Here is an 11,121-nt window from a genome sequence, read left to right on the forward strand (position 1 = left end):
TGTTCCTGGTCTCACCTCTCGTGGAAGGTGGCCTTCCTGGTTGCAATCACGTTGGCCAGGCGAGTCTCAAAGCTCAGGGCCCTGACTTCCTAGCCACCGTACACGGGTTTTCATAAAGATAAGGTCCAGCTCCGCCCACAACTTGCATTCCTCCCGAAGGTGGTCTCTGCTTACGACATGGGTCAGGACATTTTTCTACTGGTCCTCTGCCCCAAGCCCTACGTGTCCAGTGAGGAGCACCGTCTCCACACGCTCAGTGTGCTACAGGCTCTGGCTTTCTACCTCGAGTGGACCAAGCCGTTCAGAAAGTCCTTGCAACTATTCGTTGCCTCAGCTGAATGTGCGATAGGCCAGCCGATTTCCACTCAGCGGCTTTCCAATTGGATCACTTCATGCATCCGTACCTGTTATGAGCTGGTGGGTGTCCCCCCCACACACATTGTGAGGGCACACTTGACTTGGGCACAGGCCTCGTTGATTGCCTTCATGGCCCACATCCCCACTCAGGACATCTGTAGGGCCACCACGTGGTCTTTGGTTCACACATTCACCTCGCACTATGCGATCATCTCCCTAACCAGGAATGACGCTGGGTTCGGCAGGGCTGTCCTCCCTCCTGGGAACTTGTGAACTCCTACCCACCTCCAACAATATAGCTTGGAATCACCTATTGTGGAATACACATGAGCAATCACTCGAAGACGAAAAGACAGTTACCTTTTCGGTAAATGGTGGTCTTCGAGATGTGTTGCTCATGTCTATTCCACATCCCGCCCTCCTTCCCCTCTGTTGGAGTTGTCCGGCAAGAAGGAACTGAGGATTGGGGGGTGTGCAGCTCCCCTTATACTGCGCCAGGCAGGCGCCATTCCAGAGGTTGCAGGGGGCACTCCTCCCCCCACGGGTACTGCCAGGGGAAAAACTTCTGGCACCGGGGCACATGGCGAGCACGCACACCTATTGTGGAATACACATGAGCAATACATCTTGAAGAACTCCAGTTACAGAAAAGGTAACTGTCTTTTACCAGTGCATGGCGAGTTCTGGGAATCCCTGCATAAGTCCAACGCCTTGAAATCTCTGCAACTGGGACCAGAGTTTTTGTTAGGGATTGTCAGGCTCTGTCCAGTGTGAAGTCCAAATCACCTGACTAGGGTGACCAGATGTCCCAATTTTATAAGGACAGTCCTGATATGCAGGGCTTTTTCTTATATAGAGATCTATTACCCCTCACCCCATCCCAATTTTTCGCACTTGCTCTCTGGTCACCCTACCCCCTAACCCTTCCATGTAGTCATTAATCTCCAGTTGGAGTAATGTGTTTGCTTTTCCTTTGTTTTAATGCCAGCCCTGCTTTGAATTATTTCCCCTGCCCCTTAATCCTTTTTCTCCGTATATCATTAGTTCACCCCCACCATTCTGGAGCTATTTCCTTGAGATTTCTGAACAGTGCTGTAGAACATAATGTTCATAGTTACGTACTTTACTATAAAGCTTGAGATTGGCCTTTAAGAAGTTCTTAGTTATCCTGGTCTGTATCATTACATCCACATTTCTGTTACTTAGTCTTGGACACCAAATAATGTGATCATCTAGAGTAGATGGAGACAGGTAAGTTCAATTAAATTCTGTAACATCCTATAACAAGTACTGTTCTGCGTGATTGATTTTTATCTTCTTTCCTTTTAAATTAGCAGGATTCAAATGTTTGCTCTTTCTAGCAAAGGAGAAAGTGTTTTTGTCTGCCCCTGCTCTCTGCAGCTCTACTTCAATTTCCCTGAGACTGTGAGGATGGATCAAATGATTGTCAATCATGATAAACTTTTCCCATGGTATTTCCTTTATCCATTAAATATAGCCTTTTACATTCCAATGGGATTAGGTTCTGCCGTATGTCAGAGTTTGTCATTCAGAAACCTATACCTGAAATCCTGGAGTTTCTTTGTCTATAAAACCTTAACTCTAACTCTCTAGACCCTAACTCTCTGGGCATTTATTTTTATCATGTACTTCTTTGTCACAGCCTTGTTTTGCTGGGCACAGTTCTATATTTGCCGTTTTCCCTGTATCTTTTTCAGGGAAAATAACCCAAGCCAGGGTTTTTAATATATTTTAGAATTTGTAATCCAAAATTTGACCTACGCTTTTTATCTATGTGAGTGTGATATAGTTTCATGAGCTTCCCTGCAATGCTGTGTGGTATTTTTGAAAAAGGCCAGTACTTATGGACAGCTCCAGTTTAATAACCAAAATCCTCACCCTGAAGAAACTCTAAATTATGTAGAATCAATTCATAGAATACCAGGGTTGGAAGGGACCTCAGGAGGTCATCTAGTCTAACCCCCTGCTCAAAGCAGGACCAATCCCCAATTTTTGCCCCAGATCCCTAAATGGCCTATTCAAGGAGTGAACTCACAACCCTGGGTTTAGCAGGCCAAAGCTCAAACCACTGAGCTCTCCCTCCCCCGTTTAAAGTTTCTCATTTGAGTCTGCAGCTGATCAAACCATCGCACTTATGGGAAATAGTGAGTACCACTAGCAGCAAGTTCCTCCTGTTGGATTATAAACTAGTTTCTAATTGGATTTAAGGCTGGTGTAACAATCTTGGATAGTTTTGTTATAGATTAGAGAGAAGAAAATTTGTCTCTTTAAAATTTGTCTACTGTTCCTAAAACACATTCAAAACACTTCTAAAATCAACCCTCTCTTAGGGCATGTCTACACTTATATCCAGAACGATCGATCCAGCGGGGGTCGATTTATCATATCTAGCCATCAATCGACCACCGAGCGCTCTCCTGTCGACTCCGGCACTCCACTGGAGCAAGAAGCGTAGGCGGAGTCGATGGGGGAGCGGCAGCAGTCAACCTACCGCAGTGAAGACACCGCGGTAAGTAGCTCTAACTAAGTCGACTTCACCTACACTATTTTCATAGCTGAAGTTGCGTAACTTAGACCGACTTAGCTCGCTTTTGCCCCACCCCTGCCCCCAGTGTAGACCAGGCTTGAGTCCCAATGCCAAGTGAGACAGTTAATACAGAGAAATGCGTAATGATACCCCAAGACACATTATTTATAAAGCAGCGCTTTTTCCATTGATTGGCACAAACACTGCAACTATGGTCATATCTACGATGTCAACATATACTTTGATTCCTCAGCCAAACAAAGGAGCACCTTTTAATCAGGAACAAGATGGGGTTTTGTGCAGGCTGCCTGTGTTTGAAGCAGAAAAGGTTTTTGAAAGGAAGTGTTTTAAAGTGTCATTTAAAGATGGTAGGGGAGGCTCAGGCAGCTGTGGAGGAGGAGCAAGTTGATCACAGTGTATGCCTGCATGGTAGCTCTGCTAAATAGCGCCCATTGAGTGTAAATTAAAGGGCATAAGGGGAAGAAATTTTGCTCCTATTGTCACTCTGAGATCTAATGGCAGCTTTAGCTTAAAATTAGCTTGTCCTCAAGAACAACAGCTGGCCCTAAAATTAAAATTCATGCACTGCAAAGTGTGTATAGGAGGTGTGTAGTTACATCCCCATCCACAGCAAGGCTTCTGTTTCTTCTTCTACCTCCCTTCCAAGCACAAAATATTCTGACTCATTTCTCCCATCCCTCTTTTGTTTGCGTGGGTGGGTGCACTCATACCAAACCCGCAACTCCATGTATGTATTGCATGACAGACCAGGTAATAGCATGCTTGCTTTTTTAAACCCTTCTTATCCCTTACCCCAACCCCTCCCCACCATTTGTTGGGCTAGACACTGTGCAAACAGAACAATAGACAGTCCCATTGTTATTTGTACTGCAAAGATTCTAGTGCACTTTGAGGCTATGTAGAAATAATCAGACTGGAAGAATGAGCCAGGCAAAAAGCCAAGCCCAAGGAGAGCTATGAGAAGTGAGGGAGATATTCAGGCCCAGCCAGACTGAGGTGCTGTGATGAGAGAAGCTCTGCTCAAGAGGGAAATTTGAATCGGTCTTTTCCAGTCCCATCACTATTAGCTGTGCCTAGACCACCTTCCTCTGGGTGAGGGAAACTTCTGGCCAAATTGTACTCTTATGCTCCAGCAGACAAGTCTGTGGGGGCAGCAGGGAGTGCATTCATCCCTGGCTGACTTGACCTTGTCTACACGAGGGGAAGTTAGTGCACTAACCACCATGCCGAATGTGTCTGTGTCACTTTTCCACTTTAAGCCCTCCAGAGTAAGGATTTATCTATGTTTGTACAGCACCCAGTACAATGAGGTCTCATCGTGCCTAGGAGCTTTGGGCGCTATCATAGTCTAAATGTTTATTATTAATAATAATAGCCTGCACTTGTATTGTGCGTTCCACCCTCGCACCTCAAAGTGCTTTACAAAGAGTTTAATATATTATTCCCCACTTGGAAGAAGGGGTAATTGAGGAAGAGAGAGATTAAGAGAGTCACCCAATGTCACAGCACATCACTCTGCTACTGCTGAATCTGTAGGCTGAACAGCAGTTAAAATTAGATGACACACTGATGTGAGGAGACAGTAGTCTGTGTACAGGAAAATTGTCCTGGGAAAGCTTGACTGAATTTTAAATGTCTAAATGTTCTTGCTCATAAATTATTGGTTTGTTCTGGATTTTATTACTCTCTTACCTTGTAGAAGAAGATTAAGCCTAAAATGCCCTTGCCTTCTCCTTTCCATCTGGTGATGATTCTACAGACTACCAAGAGAGGCCACAGATATTTTTTCTGTGATGTTAAGAATGACTCTATGGATCAAATACCCTTTAATTATTTCCGTTTCCATTTATAATTATACAGGCTGTCAAGCATTGTTCATCTGGCTTGCGTGTAATTGGAACAGGTGGTGTATTGACGTTTTAACATTGCATTACTGTTGTCATATGTAAAACTTTTTAAAAAATGGTTTAAGAAACTGTTGTGAGCTATGGCAAATGCACTCCAGGGCTTCAGGACTCAAACATCCTAGGGCTCCTTCCCTGCCTTCGTGTCTAGGTAATCCTAAACAGGCTCAGTGAGGCTCCCAGCCAGGTTTTGTGGTAGTCAACTCATGATTTTAAGGGCTCTCTTCTTTTCCTTCTAGTTTACTTACTATTTATATAACAAGAGTACTTACAGGGCCCCGCCAACACTGGTGCCCTATTACGTCAGGTGTTGTGTATGCACATAATGAGGAAGATTCCCTGCCCTGCCCTGGCTGGGTTCAGTTGACTCAGGCTCACGGGGCTCAGGCTGTGGGCTAAAAATTGCTGGACAGATGTTCTGGCTTGAACTGGAGCCCAAGTTCTGGTACCCTCAATTGTTGCTCATCTCAGAGCTTGGGCTCCAGCCCCAGCCCAAATGTCTACAAAGCAACTTTTCAGCCCTGAAGCCTGAGCCCCGTGAACCTGAGTCAGTTGATGGGGCCAGCCATGGAGTTTTTATCCCCCTGTCAGGTTCCTTCCCCACTCTGAACTCTAAGGTACAGATATGGGGACCTGCATGAAAGACCCCCTAAGCTTATTCTTACCAGCTTAGGTTAAAAACTTCCTCAAGGTACAAACTTTGCCTTGTCCTTGGACCCTATGCTGCCACCACCAAGCATGTTAAACAAAGAACAGGGAAAGAGCCCACTTGTAGACGTCTTCCCCCAAAATATCCCCCCCAAGCCCTACACCCCCTTTCCTGGGGAAGGCTTGATAAAAATCTTCACCAATTTGTACAGGTGAACACAGACCCAAACCCTTGGATCTTAAGAACAATGAAAAAACAATCAGGTTCTTAAAAGAAGAATTTTAATTAAAGAAAAGATAAAAGAATCACCTCTGTAAAATCAGGATGGTAAATACCTTACAGGGTAATCAGATTCAAAACATAGAGAATCCCTCTAGGCTAAACCTTAAGTTACAAAAAGACACAAAAACAGGAATATACATTCCATTCAGCACAACTTATTTTATCAGCCATTTAAACAAAAGGAAATCTAACACATTTCTAGCTAGATTACTTACTAACTTTTTACAGGAGTTCTGAGCTGCATTCCTGATCTGTTCCTGGCAAAAGCATCACACAGACAGACCCTTTGTTTTCCTCCCCACCCCCCCCAGCTTTGAAAGTATCTTATCTCTTCATTGGTCATTTTGGTCAGGTGCCAGTGAGGTTATCTTAGCTTCTTAACCCTTTACAGGTGAAAGGGTTTTTACTCTGGCCAGGAGGGATTTTATAGGACTGTATACAGAAAGGTGGTTACCCTTTCCTTTATATTTATGACACCCCCCATAGGCAAACCCTAGGTGCTTCCGTTCCTCATCTGTAAAATGGAATAACAGCAGTGCCCTACCTCGTAGAGATGGTGCTGAGCTCAGATATTACAGTGATTAGGATGGGGGGGAGGCACGCATACAGACAGACAAGCAGCATCTCAGTGACCTAGGTTCCTTTTAGGATTAGCCACAAATAGCTAAAGTATTAACATGGTTTTGGGTACACTTCATTGTCCCAGTGTAGACCTGGCCTCGTCCAATTCTCTTCAAATATAGTTTAAAAGAGAAAAAAAAATAACAACTTTTATGGCAAAGAGCCAGAAGTGAGAAATTTGGGTCATTTTGGAGAAATTTTGGAAGGAGTCAAAATGCTGTTATAACTGAGAAGTTGACATAATAATGGACTTGCAGCTGCTGCTCCATTTTCTATGGGGGCCTGCAAGTCTGATCTGGCTTACCTGATCCTAATTCTAATAAGAAATAAACAGGTAAAAAGCAGCTCTTGAGGTTCAGTTAAGGCTGACCAAATCAATCCACAAATTTGTGTGCAACGAAGGAATATAAGCAGTGAAAACTTGAGCTTGTCCTTGGGTATTAATTAACATCACATTTTACACTTGAAAGAGTCTGTACATGCAAAGAATTCCCCTAGATGCTGCCAGGCATAAACATTCTCTGCATAGAGGCCAGAAATATTTAAATCCTTTATTTAGCAAAGTCTTGGTGGAGGCTGATGTTTTCAAACCCGGGTGTCTGAAGTTAAGCACATAATCGGTGGCCTGATTTTCAAATGAGCATCCCCGGCTCCCGTTGCAGTGAAATCAATCACAGAAGAGTTAGGCTAGTTCAAAAGTTAAGGGGACAGATTCTTTTCCCTGAACTGTGGAGTTCTCAGTTGGTGGCTCCTGCACCTACTGCTCCACCTGGCACAGGGAATGGGACGGGTGAAGCAGATCTTGGCACAGGAAAGACTCCAGACCAAGGTTTCTAGGCCCAGCTTCTCAAAGGTATTTAGACTCAGTACTTGCATTGAAATCGATGGGAATGAGGAGCCTAAATACCTTTGAGGATCTAAGTCCTAGTGCTGTTTGGTAGGTGTGATAAATGAATTGGGGGGGAGGGTAGCTCCCTTTTATGGAAACCCAGCCAGCCAGTTAGCTATAAAGTCCCTCTTGGTGGCTGTTCTCTGTTTGCTTGAAGGGTTAACAACATTCCCCAGGTAAAGGACGGGAGTGGACACCTGACCAAAAGAGCCAATGGGAAGGCTAGAACTTTTCAAAATGGGGAAAAAACTTTCCTCTGTCTGTGTGTTGTGGTTCTCCAAGAAAGAGCGGAGAGACAGAGCAGCAATGCTGTAAGTAGCTTTAAAACCAGGTATGTAAAAAACATCAAATCATACCTCAACTCTACTTATCTGAGACTCCAAATGTGTAAGTATATCAGAAATGTTTAGAAAGACGTGATTAGGGTTATTTCTGTTTATTTCTTATGGCTAATGGACTCCCCTGAGCTAACCCCGGATGCTTTTGTTTTGCTTGTAATCTTTAATCTGAACCTCAAGAGAGCTATCTTGATGCTTAATTTTTGTAATTGTTTCTTTTATGATTAGCAAAAAGCCTAAGTTGCAAATGTATTTCCTGTCTTTTTGTTTTTAATAAATTTTACCTTTTTTAAGAACAGGACTGAATTTTTGTGTCCCTAAAAGGTTTGTGCATATGTTGTTTACTTAGCTGGTGGCAACAGCTAATTTCCTTTGTTTTCTTTTTCAGCTCTTCCCCAGAGCAGGGTGAAAGAGCTTGAGGGTACTCCACAGGGAGGAATTCCCAAGTACTCCTTCCTGGGTTCAAGGGGTTTTTTTGCATTTGGGTGGTGGCAAACCAAGGTCAGAGAAAACCTGTAACTGTGGGAGTTTAATTCCAGCCTGGAGTGGCCAGTATTAATTTTTAAAATCCTTGTGGGCCCCCACCTTCTGCACTCAAAGTGCCAGAGTGGGGAATCAGCCTTGACAGTAGGCCACAGAGCACAAACTGTGGGCCAGATCCTCAGATCACATACATCCATATAGCTCCATTAACAAGGATCTGCCATGTGACATTTTGTATTAATGTTTCTTTTGTGAATTGTAAACAATAGGGTGTTACTAAAACTGTATCCTACAGTATATAGGAAGCTCCTCAACCAAGTTAATGTTGCTAGAAACCATCACATCTGGAGTTTGTGGATGCGTGGTTGATTTTTCTAGGTCAGATGAACCCTGAACTAATGCAAATTAGGATTATTTTGCTGACAAAGCTTTCAAACCATTGGGAGCCTTATGTTTAAATCAGGTTTCACCCTCAAAAGTAAGAGGCTCACTGCCACCCACGCTCAGCTATTAACTTTTGAAGCTATTTTACTTTACGCTGCAGCCCACATGTAGGTCAGCAGTGACCCAATCAATTCATTTCATCTATTCCACTCACATACACAATTTCTCGTATATACTTTGTTTTAGTAGCAGTGATCTGAAGCAAAATGAGAACGATTGGATCATTGTGATTTAACCCTGCCCTGGCTGTATGCGGTGTTGTTCCCAGGACACTAGAGAGAGAAAGTAGGTGTGGTAACATCTTTCACTGGACCAACTTCTGCTGTCGAGAGACAAGCTTTCGAGCTTACACAGAGCTTTAACCATGGCTGGCATTTAGTTTTGGCTCTAATGTTTAAGAAGGCTGCACAGAGGGCTGAGAGAAGCAGTGAAGGTTACTAGATAGAGCAGAGATGCAAAGAAAAAAACATTTCAACAAAGTCTTAAACTCTGCCTCCATCACCATTTGTAGCCTTCAGTAAATCAGATCACTTCTTTCTGTGTCTGTACCAAGGGGATAAACTTCTTACCTCCCTCTCTCCCGGGTATAACATGAGGATCAGTTAACACCCACACAATGATTTGTGAATGTGAAGTATTAAGGATTGTTTTGCATTTGGCTGTTCTATTATATAGATGCCATGCACAGTATAGTCCCCTGAAAGCCTGCTTCTGCCTGACAACTCTTGTCCTTCATGGAGAACATTTTATATCCTTTACAAGGCATTTTTGGGGATTTAATACTTTTGGGTGAGGATATTTTTTTGAAGGGATACCGCAGGGATTCTGAGGTGTGACAAAATAGTCTTTTTCAAGCAAATTAAAATTAGCACTAAGGAATTCAATAAACCACTTACCCAGCTCTAATTAAAGTTGGGGCTGGGAGAAAGAAAGCTAAGTGTAACCATTTCAAAGGCACAAAGTGACTTTGCAGTCTGGCGCTCAAGTCACACAGGCACTTTTTAAAAAATTCACCTGCAAGTCAAGGATTCAACTCATCAAATCTTGGTTCGGTCTCAAATGCTTACAGGAGGGCACCCCAGCAAACATTGCATGGCTGGGTCTCCTCTCTGCACACGTTAAATGTGCAGAATGGGAAACCAAGCAGGGATATGGAGGCAAAACAGGTCAGTAACTGTAGGCGTATTTGAGCTCTGAACCAGAAAACCTTTTTCTTCCCTTTAAAATTTACATTCCTACATGCAATGCCCTTTTCTTTGCCAGATGATCAATTAGTGAGATTGAAATAAAATTCTATTTGAAAGCAGGAGCCTGCTAAGCGGATTTCAGTCCCCCAGTCTGTTACCGTTCCTATGTTGAATACAGAGCTCCACCTACTGGCTAACAAACTCCTTTCCCTCCAAATCCTACGCAGCCATGCCTTTGGTGCAGCTTACAAGACCAACCTGCTTTGCAGCTTTATGATACTCATGTGTTGCAAATTCAAAGAATGTATCAGTCATTTTAAACAACCCAGCTCCATATCCAGTAAATCCTGGCTGACCTAGATTAGTTCAGTATTTAATTAAACTAATGATCTCATGCCAAAATGTTCCTTTGGTTAGATTTAACCCAGAGAACAACATAGGGAGCCATGTAATACATCTGAAGATTTAGAGCCCATCTAAAACATGTACCATTTAATCTTTTAAGGAAATAGTAGCGAGTGCAGGGATACCGGTGACTCCCACTTGACTTCATAGGGCTTCCAAATCTTCCTTCCTCACTGATAGAAGAGCAGATCTTAGGTTTTTTCTTTGATTTCAACAAAGGAAAGACTACCAGCACTGATAATTTGTTGCTCTCAAGGCCATTGATGTGTTTTTTCAAATAAAAAATTACTCTGGAATCTTTAACTTCCCCCTTATCTTCCTAAATTAAACCAATTTCATTCCCACCAGCTCACAACTACCTGAATGAACAAATGATACAAAGATGGTAGTTGCAACATGCTGAAATTAATATTTGGTGTGCATATAAGATTAGGCTTGTGATATTAAAGGTCTCTTTAGAAAAAGCCTCCAAACTATTTCCTGGCTTTTAAGAAGGAGGAGTAAAATTTTCAGAAGTGCTTAAGTTCCATTTCCAAAAATGACTTAGCTTAAGTCCCACTGATTTTCTCGTCAGTGCCTAAATCACTTTTGCAAATTTTACCCCTGGTGCCTAGGAGCTGAGCATATTGCTATCAGGACACCTTTTTGTTTTTCATTGTTGCAGCTGCCAGTAAGAGCGTTGGAATCTAGCAACTTGTCTTAGCTGTTCTGTTACCAGGGTTTAGGGCTGAGTGTTAATTGATGTATTCTTCACATATAGTAGGTGTGTTCCATGTAAATTATTCCTACTGCAAGCATTTACTTGGTGTCTATCACTGTGGTATTAAGGCTTGAGAGATTCAAGTTCTTGGTGAAACAGACTAAACACGCTCCCCAGTTGCTTGCAGCTTTGTGAGTGAGCTGGGAATCCAGGATTTCATTAAGTGGGTAGGACTGGGAAAGAAGATTGCCACAGAGAGCAAATTCCAGCTTAAGAGTGGGTCTGCTCAGAAA

Source organism: Chelonia mydas, chromosome 2 (genome assembly GCF_015237465.2).
Source record: "Chelonia mydas isolate rCheMyd1 chromosome 2, rCheMyd1.pri.v2, whole genome shotgun sequence".
In the NCBI taxonomy this organism is placed as follows: Eukaryota; Metazoa; Chordata; order Testudines; family Cheloniidae; genus Chelonia; species Chelonia mydas.